Consider the following 12,172-nt stretch of genomic DNA (forward strand, 5'->3'; position numbering starts at 1 on the left):
TAAGTGACAAAAAAGGAGTTCTGAATTTACTTTAAATGTCATTAGCTTGGAAAAGTACAGTTCCTCCTATTGAAAACTTTTGCACCTATATATGGAAAAGTAGAAAATCTGATGTTTATGTAAAATCTCTTGTCAGTCAGCTAAAAAATAAATAAATGGTCAAATAAAACCATGTCTTCACAAAAGACATCATTAGGTCTTTTAAATGTCTACCTCCTTTTCCCCTCTAACCCAAAAATATTATTAAATTGTCTTCAATCGTTGAGGCAATTATTAAAATTCTAACTTCCTCCAATAAAGTTCTCCAAATCAGCAAAAACAAGATGGGATTTCTCCATATGGACATTTGCATGCTAGGGCCCCATGCTGACACCAGTAGGTGACATGAAGAGCATTGGCTCTGGAGTCCAGGCCTGGGGCTGAAGCCCTGTCCCATCACACTAGCCACAAATGGAAGGCAAACTTTTCTCCCCATTTTGTGTCTCAGTTGCTTTATTAGTAAAATGGAGATAACACTCAACTTACAAACCTGTTATTATAAGGATTAAATGACATATAGAAAGAACCTAGCATAATACAGTGACTTGACAAACAATAGCTAGTTGTTAATAATGTTTCTGCTTACGTGTATTATAAGTACACTTCCCAAACTAAGAAAACAAGGACATAGACTGGTCGATATTTTTTGGTATCCTATAAAGATGTAAAAGGCAGTCCAAGAAATTAATATGGATTTGTGACATTATAATTTCTGGAATATTCATGCATGAACTGATATCAAAACTTAACATTCAAGCACTCAACAAGCACTGGAGAACCTACTCTGTGACCAATCTTTATACAGCATTTATCATATTCTCTGTAGTACTGTAAATACATTTTTTCTCCTCTACCAAGTATATATTCTTTGATTGCTTAAAACTTCTTGTTTATTGGGGTGCCTGGGCAGCACAGTTGGTTAACATCCCACTCTTGGTTTTGCCTCAGGTCATGATCTCAGGGTCCTGGGATAGGACGCCATTGCCAGGCTCCATGCTCGGTAGTCTGCTTGAGTTTCTCCCTTTCTTTCTCTCTCTTTCTTTTTCGCTCTCTCTCTCCTTCTGGCCCTCCTGCTCATGCTCTCTTTTGATCAAATAAATAAATCTTCAAAAATTTTTATTTATTTTTATATTTTTTTCATGGCTCCTTGCATACATTAGGCTGAATGAATTTAACTTCAAGTCCTTGAGGTCTGCTCATATCAATATATTCTTAACAGTATAAAATACAGGTATCAGATCTTCTCCTGACAACATGTATGCACACTGATTCACACTCATTTACACAACTAAAGCCAGGGTTAGATAGATGCTCAGAGCAGTTAGTTCTCTATGGCCAGCACTTGACACAGTTTCTGGCACATGGTAATTACTTAACAAATGTTGACTATTATAAATGAGAGAGACCAAGAGCCCAGAAAGCATGGTGAATAGCTAACTAGTTCATCATTAAACTACAACTTACCTCCTGAAATCTCTTTACTATGTGCTTGTACTATTGCTTGTACTATTTACACAACTAGTGTTTAATTTTCTTATACCATGGAACTCTCTTACGAATTACTGTCAGGGACGAGAATTAACATTTGCTCCATATGCCAAAATGTGAGACACGTAAGACCCAAAGTATATCAGCAAACAAGATATGAGTCTTCATATTCAGTTTCCTCTTGATCCACATTTCTGTGATCATATCTCCTCCTGCTTCTTTCTTTTGCCCAACCTATCGTAAACTTCCAAGGTACAGGGAGTATATTATTTGCTTATCATATAAACCTGCAAAGTGCCTCATACAAGACATAGACTGTAATCTTGACACTTGTTACTGACAAGTATTCTGCAAACTAGATTGTGACATTAAAAATAACAGGGGTGGGGTTAGGACATCTAACACGAAATCACAGCACATAGCTAATGCATCAGTTATTTGAAAGAAATTTTCTGTAGTTATTTCATGTGTGTGTGTGTGTGTGTGTGTGTGTGTAAAATTAGAAACGGTATCTTCTCTACGACTCAGCATAGATATAAGAGGATGAATGAAATCTGTGTGTGAAGTATGTGCGCTCATAAATATGGACAGTATTAAGGGGCTTCCAAGGTTCATTCAAGCAATGCTATGTGCCAAGCATAATGCCAAATTCTGGGGAAGACAGAAATAAGAATGTGATGAGGCCTATGGACCTGGAAAGAACACTGGTGGATCTACAGAGTCTTCAGACTGCTACCTCCCTAACCTTCTCTGAACTCTCTCCTAGTTCTCCATTCACCTCAATCTCTTTGTTAGTCTCAGTGCTGGTTTCTCTCCTTTCACCCAGTCTTCAAGTCAGTAGTTCTCAAAGTGCGGTCGTGGGAATACCAGCATCAGGATCACCTGAGAACGTGTTAAAAATACAAATTCTCCACCCCACTCAGATCTACTCAGTCAGGAACTATGGCCGTGGGGTCCAGTAATCTGCATTTTATCAAGGCCTCCTGTATTTCTCCTGAAGTCTGAGGACCAGTCAAAGTTTGATCTAAGTGTTGATGTCCAGAAGTTCCACTCCTTGTAATTTCAGTTCTCATTCTCTAATTTTGGGGTAGTTGTATCTTCTTCTACTACCTCTACAATGCTAACTATAACTACCACTACTAATAGCAACAGCTATCATTTATTAAGCATTTATAAGATAGGTACTGTGTCAAACATTGTGCATATACTATCTTATTTAATCTCCACAATGATTCTTTAAGGTATTATTGATCCCACTTTTTGGAAGAAATTAAGGCTTAGAAATGTTAAATAACTTGCCCCTAGTTGCCCAATCCAACCAATAAGTGAAACAGATCTGAACTCAGGTTTTCTGAACTCCAAAGTCCACAGAGTTAACTACTATACTCACTCCTAGAAAAGTACTATTTCCTTAGCCTTGGAGATTGTCACAATTATTCCTAAACTGTCTCATCAACTCTGGAGTAGAAATCCCAATCACTATTGGCTCTCTCTAAACTCTACACAGGGACCTGCTAATTAACATGCCATCATTTCCTCTCTCCATTGCATATCTGTTCTTCCTCCTGTGTTATCTAATCTAATGTCCTCATAAATCACCAGTTATTCAAGCCATACACACCTTTGACGTCTCACTCCCTCACCTCTAGCTGGTCATAACATTTAAAGATTTTAACATGTGGTGCGCCTGGGTGGGTCAGTGGGTTAAAGCCTCTGTCTTCGGCTCAGGTCATGATCTCAGGGTCCTGGGATCGAGACCCGCATGGGGCTCAGCGGGGAGCCTTCTACCTCCAATCTTTCTCTCTGCCTGCCTCTCCGCCTACTTGTGATCTCTGTCTGTCAAATAAATAAATAAATAAATCTTAAAAAAAAAAAAATAAAGATTTTAACATCTAGGGGCACTTGGGTGGCTCAGTTCATTAAACTTCTGCCTTCAGCTCAGGTCTTGATCTCAGAGTCCTGGAATCGAGCCCCATATCGGGCTCTCTGCTCAGTGGCAAGCCTGCTTCCTCCTCTCTCCCTCTCTGCCTGCCTCTCTGCCCACTTGTGATCTGTCAAATAAATAAATAAAATCTTTAAAAAAAAAATTTTAACATCTAAAATACCTCTACAGTCCACCCATTCCCACTCTCCCTTTTCATGCTCCCAGCATCTTTTTTTTTTAAGATTTTATTTATTTATTTGATAGAGATCACAAGTAGACGGAGAGGCAGGCAGAGGAGAGGCGAAAGCAAGAAAGCAAGCTCCCTGCTGAGCAGAGAGCCAGATGCGGGGCTCGATTCCAGGACCCTGAGATCATGACCTGAGCTGAAGACAGAGGTTCAACCCACTGAGCCACCCAGGTTCCCCTGTCCCAGCATGTTTTATCTACATTCTAACTGGTCTCCTTGGCTCTCCACACTAACGCAACTCTGCACAGGAACTGTGAGTTAACTTTGTGATCTGATTAGTCCACTTTCTAAGGCCCTCCATCACCAACATGGGGGTGACACTGGAGGGAAGAAAGTCTAGGCTTTTTAGAATGGAATGGAAACCCCCTTCATAATTTGGCTCCAAATATACTTTCTTGTCTCATCAAGAAACAACTCAAGGTTTTCTGAAAATCCTATTATTTTTAATCTTTGGCAACCTTGCTTATGCTCTCCCCTCTGCTTGGAATGCCTGTTTTCCCTTTTACGTGTGCAAAATTCTACTTAACTTGCAGGGCTAATAAGTTCTATCCTCTTCTCTTTAAAGCTTTCCCTGATTCTATCAATTTTTCCCCAGCCAAAGTCATCAATGGCCTCAGCATTTTACTTATTCCAAAGTGATTAACTCTTATAACACACCACATTTAGGGGTTAATCTAGTCTGACGAACACTTAGTATCTCCGAGGGTAGACTGTGTCTTGTTGTTTGTGTTCCCAGCACCCACCACAGTACTAGCCATAGCCAGCACCCAATAAATATTTGCTGAGTTGTTAAATAATGCAACATTTGGTGTTGCAACTTTACACAGGGTAGGTTAGCAATTCAACTTCAGGTTTATGCACCACTCAAAAGAATTTCCACATAACAACAAAAGGTATTATAAAGACTAAAGGTTCAATACTCAACGGCAACATTATTTTCTCAAATCTTTCTGTCAATATTTTTTAGCATCCTTCTTCAAACAGACTCCTTTCCCAGCAAACATTCTTTGTATATATTACAGGATCAGCAGTAACTACAATCCTCACAGACCACTGTTAAGAGATAATCCCAAGCAAATCTGTGTCACCGAGAGTGGCTGGATAATTGTTTTGGGTACATCATTTCAGATTTCCAATGGAGAGGCCCAAGCACATCAGGCAAATTTTAGAAATGGGGACATGCACTGCTGGCTAAATACATAAGATACATTCACATTAGCGAGGCATTTATTCAAATTACTAACTGAAATCAGAAGTATACAACAACCTGATCCTGGTTCAACCATAATATTCCCTAAGTTTAAGTAAGGATAACACGTATTCTTGTCTAAGACTCTATTTTAACACAAATCCCATGCCATCCAAAAAGCTGGCCTGATCCCCGTTATCAGTGGGATCCTGATAAGCCTGCCTTCGTCTTAACCCTTTCCCTTCCCAACCTACTAAACCTTCTCTCTCCAGTATCTCCCTATCAGAGGTTTCCTACCCCATTCACTGGGCAGGCCCTGAAGGTCTGTCTCCTCTATATATACCCCATCAAAAACACTCACACGATCTTCTCAACACAACACGTGATTTCTTTTCTCTCATTCAAATTTTATAGCTCTTTCAAAGACTGGATCAAATCTTACCTCTTCCAAAGAGTTCGCTAACTCAGCCCACCACAAGCCTTAACTTTTCTAAATTTCTCCTGCACTTAAGTACAGCTCCTCCCACAGCACTTGGATACATACTGCCTCATTTGGTTTCATGATTTGACATACATATGCTCTTAAAAACAAAACAAAACAAAAAACAGGTCTTCTACATCATTTGTATCTACAACCCTCCTCCCACATGTTACATGGTATAGGCTAGGGGGGCACATGTATTAGCTACTTGATGAACTAAATTAAATGTTTGCTGTACATTAATAAACACTCACAATGCAATATATTAAAAAATACCTATTGTGTGCCTACTCTGCAGCAAACTTCTGTAGATGCTTAAGAGATAGCCATGAATAAAAATGACATAATACCTGTCCTAAAAACGGGTACTGTCCAGAGAACAAGAGACACTAAATTTCCAGTACTCTATGTGCTACAGAGCAAGATTATTGGTTCCAACATGTAAGCACCTCAGGCAGCACACTTTACAGATCCTCTGTTAGGAAACTGAACCACAAAATTTTAGAGATGAACCAAAACTCACAAGTTAATTTCTTTAATTTTCTTGCACAGATCACGATTAAATTTCAGGATAGTCTCTGTACCAGTTCTAGGCATTGCCTTAATCAAAAGTCGGGAAATAATAACTTCTTCTGTACCTCCAATGCTCTTTTTCCCAAGGATAGTAACTACAGCCGCCACACACTGACTCACAAGGGGATCCATTGCACAGAGTGTACTGGTCCCCGTTGATTTGCTGAGGGTTCTCAGGCTTGCCCTACCACCACCATTTTCTAGCCCGCACGTTAAACAGAATCTGTATTTTCTACCTAGTAACTAGCAAGTCTGTACTACTTTTAAGGAAGACAAAAAACTGTGCCTCCCTGCTTCCTTGGCCTTCACGATGACAAAAAAACAACAGGGGTCTGAGAAATGAAACAGCTGATTGGAGTCTGCGAGGAAGTGAGAACTTAGGATGGATATCCGCCCCCAGCCTCAAAATCCTTAGCAACAATGTGACAGAATGCCTAGGGCAAAGTTGTATGCGTGCCTTAGGCACGTGCACATACATGCGAAGTTGGAAACTCGAGGCAACAGGTTGGCCGCCCCCTATCAGTACTGACAGATCGCCTTCCCCGGGTCGTGGGTGTGTCTGACGCCGCTCGCCGGCACTGATTCACAACTCTCTCCATAACAACCGGCTTCTCCTCGGAGCCCAGCCAGGGCAGGGGCGAGGAAGGCCCCAGCATGCCAAACTTTCCGAACCCCAACCCCGCGTCCCAGTTCCGCCTCCTCTCGGTCGCTGGGTCAACCCTGTCTCAGGCAGGCTTCGAGACTGCTCTGGGAACCTAGGCTTCTCCAGATTCCGACTCCTCTGTTTGGGAGCCTGGCAAAGCCACCCAGACACCTACTTCCCACTACACCTTCCGGGACTACACTGTCTTCACCCGTCCCTCGCTGCCGCTCCCGGACGGCCCGCGCCCAGAAACTGACCCTCGCCAGCCCCCGTCCCCGCTCCCTCCCCGCCCCCGGAAAAAGCGGCACAGGGGCGTGGAGTGGCGCGCGCGGGTACAGTGGGGGCGCGCGTTCCCGCGCCCCGGGCCCGCGCAGCAGGTGCGGCCAGGCCCCACCTCCCCTCCGAGGCCCCGGCTACTCACCCCAACGATGATCCTCTGCGACCTAGCCGCCCGTACGGACGCCTCTTCCGCCTGCTCCGCACGCCCCTCGTAGCCACCGCCCCCTCGGCCGCCGCCGTCGCCGCCGTCCTCGCCGCCGCCGCCGCCGCCGCCGCCGCCGCCGCGGCGCGCGTCCGCCCTCACGCACACCGCCGTGGCCGCGCACGCGCCTCTGCGCGCTGGCGTCACTTAGCAACCAGTCGGCGGCGGGGAGGCGGGATCTGAGGGTTTAGGGTCGGAGGTGCCCCCTGGCGGGTTTTGCGGCGTTTCCCCACCTTCCCGACCCGTCGCCCTCCTTAGCTGGGGGCTCCAGGGTGTGGCTGCCCTGCCGGCACCTGGCTCCGGGTAAGTCACGTCACCATACGTCAATGTATGGCGTCACCGATCGCGTCACTGCAGATGGGAAGGTCCCCGCCACGAGCTGCCCGCGCTCCTGTGGTTGCGAGAGCAGTGGCCTCTTCCAGACCCGCGCGGATCCCGTCGGTATTTCTGCGAAGTGCGGGAAGGTTGTACAGGGAGTGGAACCAGAAGGAGCTGAGGGCGCGGTTGACGGAAGACTGCTGAGTGACCCTCGTTAACCGAGCAGCAGGGTGTGATGGACCGATCCTTGAATTCCCGTTAACTTAGTTTATAAATGGGGCTAACAGTACCCATCCTGCCTGCCGGCAGAATCGTGAGGCTAAGAGGAAATAATGTATACAAACTTACTTTGTAGGGTATAAAGCCCATTAGACTTTAAAATACTTTTATTATAGGAGAAGGCGGCCAAGCAAGAGCAGAAGAAAGCAGGGACTTTGGAGTCAGAGAAACCTAGGTTCAAGTCTGATCCTGGCTGATGCTGGATAGGCAATTTTGCTTGACGTTTGTACAGACTGGGGTACTAGGGTGTGGGGGGGGTTGAGACTATCTAAAAAGGACATAATTCTAGGTGAAGGATGTTTCATGAGCAAGGTATGGAAGTGAAAATGAACAGGAAGAATAAGACTTGAGACCAGGAGACCAGTATTGAGGTGATTGCTATACTCCAGTTAAGAAGTGATAAGAGCCTTAACAAAGGTATTGGCAATGGAAATGTAGGAGAAAGAATAAATATGAGCACTGTTAAGGTGGTAGAATTGACGGAACTGAGAGGGGGATAAGTGAGAAGGACAAGTTTCTAGTATGGATGCTGAAATAGATGGTGGAACCATTTAGCAAGATGGGAAGAAAAATGAGTCTGGGTTATCCACCAGTTTCTGTACTAAATTACAAGATAGTGGTGGTGGAAGCCTTGGAGGATGATCAGATTTGTGGAATGAGATGGTGATGAGTTCAAATATAAATCTGCTTCTTGGGGAAACAATCTCCACTGGGACAGTTGCTGGGAGAGGCCAGGAGTATTATATTAATGGCTGTCACTCCAAATGGAATCTGGAGTCCATTTGGACTCTGCTCATGATTTTCTTTCCATTTGGAGTGATAGCCATTAATATAATATTCCTGGCCTCTCACTGCACCTGCCCCAGCTCACTACTCCCTGAAGCAGTGACTTCCTGATTGGTGAATTTAAAAGGAGAAACTGGACATATATAGCCCACCCATTCTTTTCTCTTAAAAGAAAATTGCCTTCAAGAAGTTGCCTTGGTGGTACTCTCTCCTTCTCCAGAAACAGGGTGCCTGGTCTAGGACCACAAAGTTAGTAAACAAATTTAATTTCATAATTTGGTATTAGGAAGCGCTCTGCCCACAGGTAACATCCACACAGAATAATGGTCCCCCAAGGATGTCCATGGCCTAATCTACAGAATCTCATGAATGTGTTCCCTCTCTTACATGGCAAAAGGGACTTTGCAGATGGGATTAAGTTAAGGATCTTAAAATGAAGAGATTATTTTAGGTTATTTGGCTGGCCTTGGAAGTAGGAAGTCTGAATCAGGGAAAACAAAAGTGAGGGAGAAAGAGAGATTTGAAGAATCTGCACTGCTGGCCTTGAAAATGGAACAGAGGAATGCAGACTCCTGGAAGCTGGAAAAGGCAAGGAAATGGAGTCTTCCTTAAAGCCTCCAGAGATAATGCAGCTCTGCCAATATCTTGATTTTAGGATTTCTAGTCTCCAGGACTGCGAGGTAATAAATTTGTGTTGTTTACTAAGTTTGTGATATTTGTTACAATAGCAATAGGAAACTGATACAGTCAATAGTAAAGATGATAGCTGGTCTTCTGCCACATTCTCCTTTATTTGAAAGAGAAGCATGTAGGTAGGTTCTCAGGCTCTCTCAAAGACTGAGCATTTTGACTGTGACTTGGTGGAGGGAACCTCCACATCCAGAGGGAGATATCCAATAAGCAGTTGAATTACACAGATCTATGAATGAGAAGAGAAGTTGAGTCAAAATAAAATAGTTTTAGAGGACATTAACTTTTAATTAGTAATTTAAGTACTAGGTATGGATGAGTTCAATCAGGGAGAAAATATAGAAGAAATAATAAAGAAGACCAAGGATAGAGTCCCAGGAAGCCCTAGCTCTAAAAAGCAGTGGCAGATGAACAGAAGCCCACAAAAAAGTCTGAGGAACTTGCATAATGCCTCAAGGCCCTAATGCCTCAAAAGCCAAGGTTGGAAAGAATTCTAAGATGGAGACAGGGTTCAGCAGAGTCAGAGATCGCAAGTAGGTCAAGTATATCGAGGACTGAAAAGCAATGACTGGATTTAAGAACACAAAAGTGGTTGGTGATCAATAATAATGGTTTAAGTGAGGTAGTGGATATAGACATCAAATTAGTGGGGTCTGAAAAGCAGGTCAATATATTGGATTGGATTCTGGTATGGTTGATGGAAGTTTGAAACTCTAGTCTTGGTTCTGGCAATTAACTAGCTAGGTAACTTTGGGAAAATCACTTTAAGTCTTCCAGGCTTTGGTTTTTCTCATGTACCCAGGAGAGATCAGGCTGAGTCTATGATTTGCACATAAATTCCTAGGTAATCCCAACTTTGTTTTAGGCCCATTTGCTTATAACAGCTCACTTAAAATTCTACTCAGGTTATTTCACCAAACATTGAGAGTTAGTTAGTATATTAACTGCCAGCTTCTATCCACATACTGTGGATCTAACACATTTATCTGAGAAGCTTAAAATTTAGGAAGGGAGATAAACACATAAGCGTGTAACTCATTGCCATAGTTCTTTTTTAAGCAAAGCAAGGTACAAATTGAATGAACTATTAACTGTAACATAGTATACTACATGCTATAGTAGAAATTTGTATGAAGTGAAATAAGGGATGTATAAAGTGATACAGACACGGCAGCAAACAATTTTGTCCAATGGAAACCAAGATATTTACCTATTCTCTCAGGTAGGCATAATGTGCTTCAAAAATGGACATAACTGTACCAATGACATTTCCCCTGATAATTTAAAAAATGAGAGTTGTACTAAGTGCCAATCATTTAACATTCCTTCTAGGTAGTTTTGTTGTGATCTGGAAGATTATTTATGTAGATCTACTTCTAAACTGTTAAACTGGGGAAAATGGGCCTATGTACCAGTTGCATGCAAGAGGAATTTATTTATTCCACCAGCTCCAAGAGGAAACATCTATTTGTTATACATACCACACTCTATTACATTTGCTCATCTGATTCTCAGATATTATCTCATTTAATTTTGAAGACATCAGCTTTTTGTATCAATAGCTGGCATTTTATCTCCATTTTAGCAGGTGAGAACACAGAGTTGAAGTAATCTGGTCAAGGTCATACTGACAACAGTTAAGTAATAGACTTAAGATTTGGACCCAGCTCAGGCATCCTCCTTTCCTTAGTTTAAGTGCCTTTGCTCTGTAGTATTATATCATTTGCACACCTTCATTTTAACATTTACTGTAATAATGATGATGCTTACTATGTGCCAGGTCCTGTTTTAGGTACATAATAGGCAGTAACTCATCTAAGCCTCATAACAACTCTTTGAGGTATGTGGTTTAATCACAATACTTTTATAAATCAGGCATAGAAATTTTAAGCACTTTATCCAAGGTCACACAATAACTGCTGGGGCCAGGGTTCAACCATACCAGGCACCTTCTGCTAACATTGAGGGATTCTAGACGACCATGGTTTCCAGAACTTATCAGTGCACTTACAGTAGGGCTGTTGTGTGTGATACTGCTTCATAGTCCTTATTAAATGAACACAAGAGAATTTTTTCTCAGACCAAATGTCATGAAACACTTGGCTACTGTTGAGTAACTGATATGTTTTCTCCTTATAGGCAATGTGAATTATATAACAGGCGTTTTTTTCCTTTCACTTTGACTGCCAAGGAGCTCCAAGTAAAATGTGGCTCAGAATTCGTAACTGGCAGCACCCTTGGCCTGCATATCTGTATTTTGTTGGTTTGAAATTTTTCAAAATAAAAAGTTGGGGGGAAAATAATCTAAATTCTTCTTTGTTTTCTAAATTTTGACAGTATACATTTATAATTAGAAAAAGCAAATAAAAGAATGTTTGCAGCTTCCAGTGATTTCTCAGGCTTTACTCTGTGGATAAGAACTAGTTTCCAATTAAATTCCATGAGTTCAATATGGATTCTTAGTTCTTAGAAAACCAGGACTTCTGCATTTTTTGAAAGCCTGGATCACTAGAATTTGTGTCCAGACAGATCAGAATGTATTTCAAGTAGCATAAAAGAAGCAAGTTGTGGCCCTCTTTGTTTTTAATCTGTATCTAAATTATTTGAAACCACTTTTGGATTATTTTGACATACGCTAGCTTGCTTTAGAGATAGAAAGTCAATAATCTTTAATGCTGATATTTTATTATGATGAAGTTTAATGTGCAGTTGTTTCTGTGTTTTATCATTGGCTGAAAGAGTGGATAAAGATCACCTGTTCTAAAATTAAAATAATTATTTCTTTCTCAAGTTTAATTGGCTTAAATTCCATAACTAAATACCAGATTCATTTCTTTATTTAAAGGTATGTTTGGGTAGCTGGGTAGCTCAGTGGTTAAGCATCTGCCTTCAGCTCAGGTCAGGATCCCAAAGTCCTGGGTCAAGACCGGCATCAGGCTCCCTGCTCAGTGAGAAGCCTGCTTCTTCCTCTGCCACTCCCCCTGCTTGTATTCCCTCTCCCACTGTTTCTCTCTCTGTCGAAAAAATAAATAAA

At 42.1% G+C, this 12,172-nt stretch overlaps 1 protein-coding gene across 4 annotated transcripts in view; it reads right to left on the reverse strand.

The window, feature by feature from the left end:
• Positions 1-7,156, reverse strand: part of BTBD9 (BTB domain containing 9) — a 411,793-nt gene extending 404,637 nt beyond the window's left edge. For 2 of the 4 annotated variants that reach the window (XM_032339815.1, XM_032339817.1), the window contains exon 1: positions 7,006-7,155. The gene's annotated coding sequence lies outside the window, so the exon portion shown is untranslated. Of the gene's footprint in view, positions 1-7,005 lie in introns of all 4 variants that reach the window. The other 2 variants (XM_032339814.1, XM_032339816.1) reach the window with 2 other exon arrangements.
• Positions 7,157-12,172: the final 5,016 nt, after the last annotated feature.

The sequence above is a fragment of the Mustela erminea genome, chromosome 4, assembly GCF_009829155.1.
Source record: "Mustela erminea isolate mMusErm1 chromosome 4, mMusErm1.Pri, whole genome shotgun sequence".
Lineage (NCBI taxonomy): Eukaryota > Metazoa > Chordata > Mammalia > Carnivora > Mustelidae > Mustela > Mustela erminea.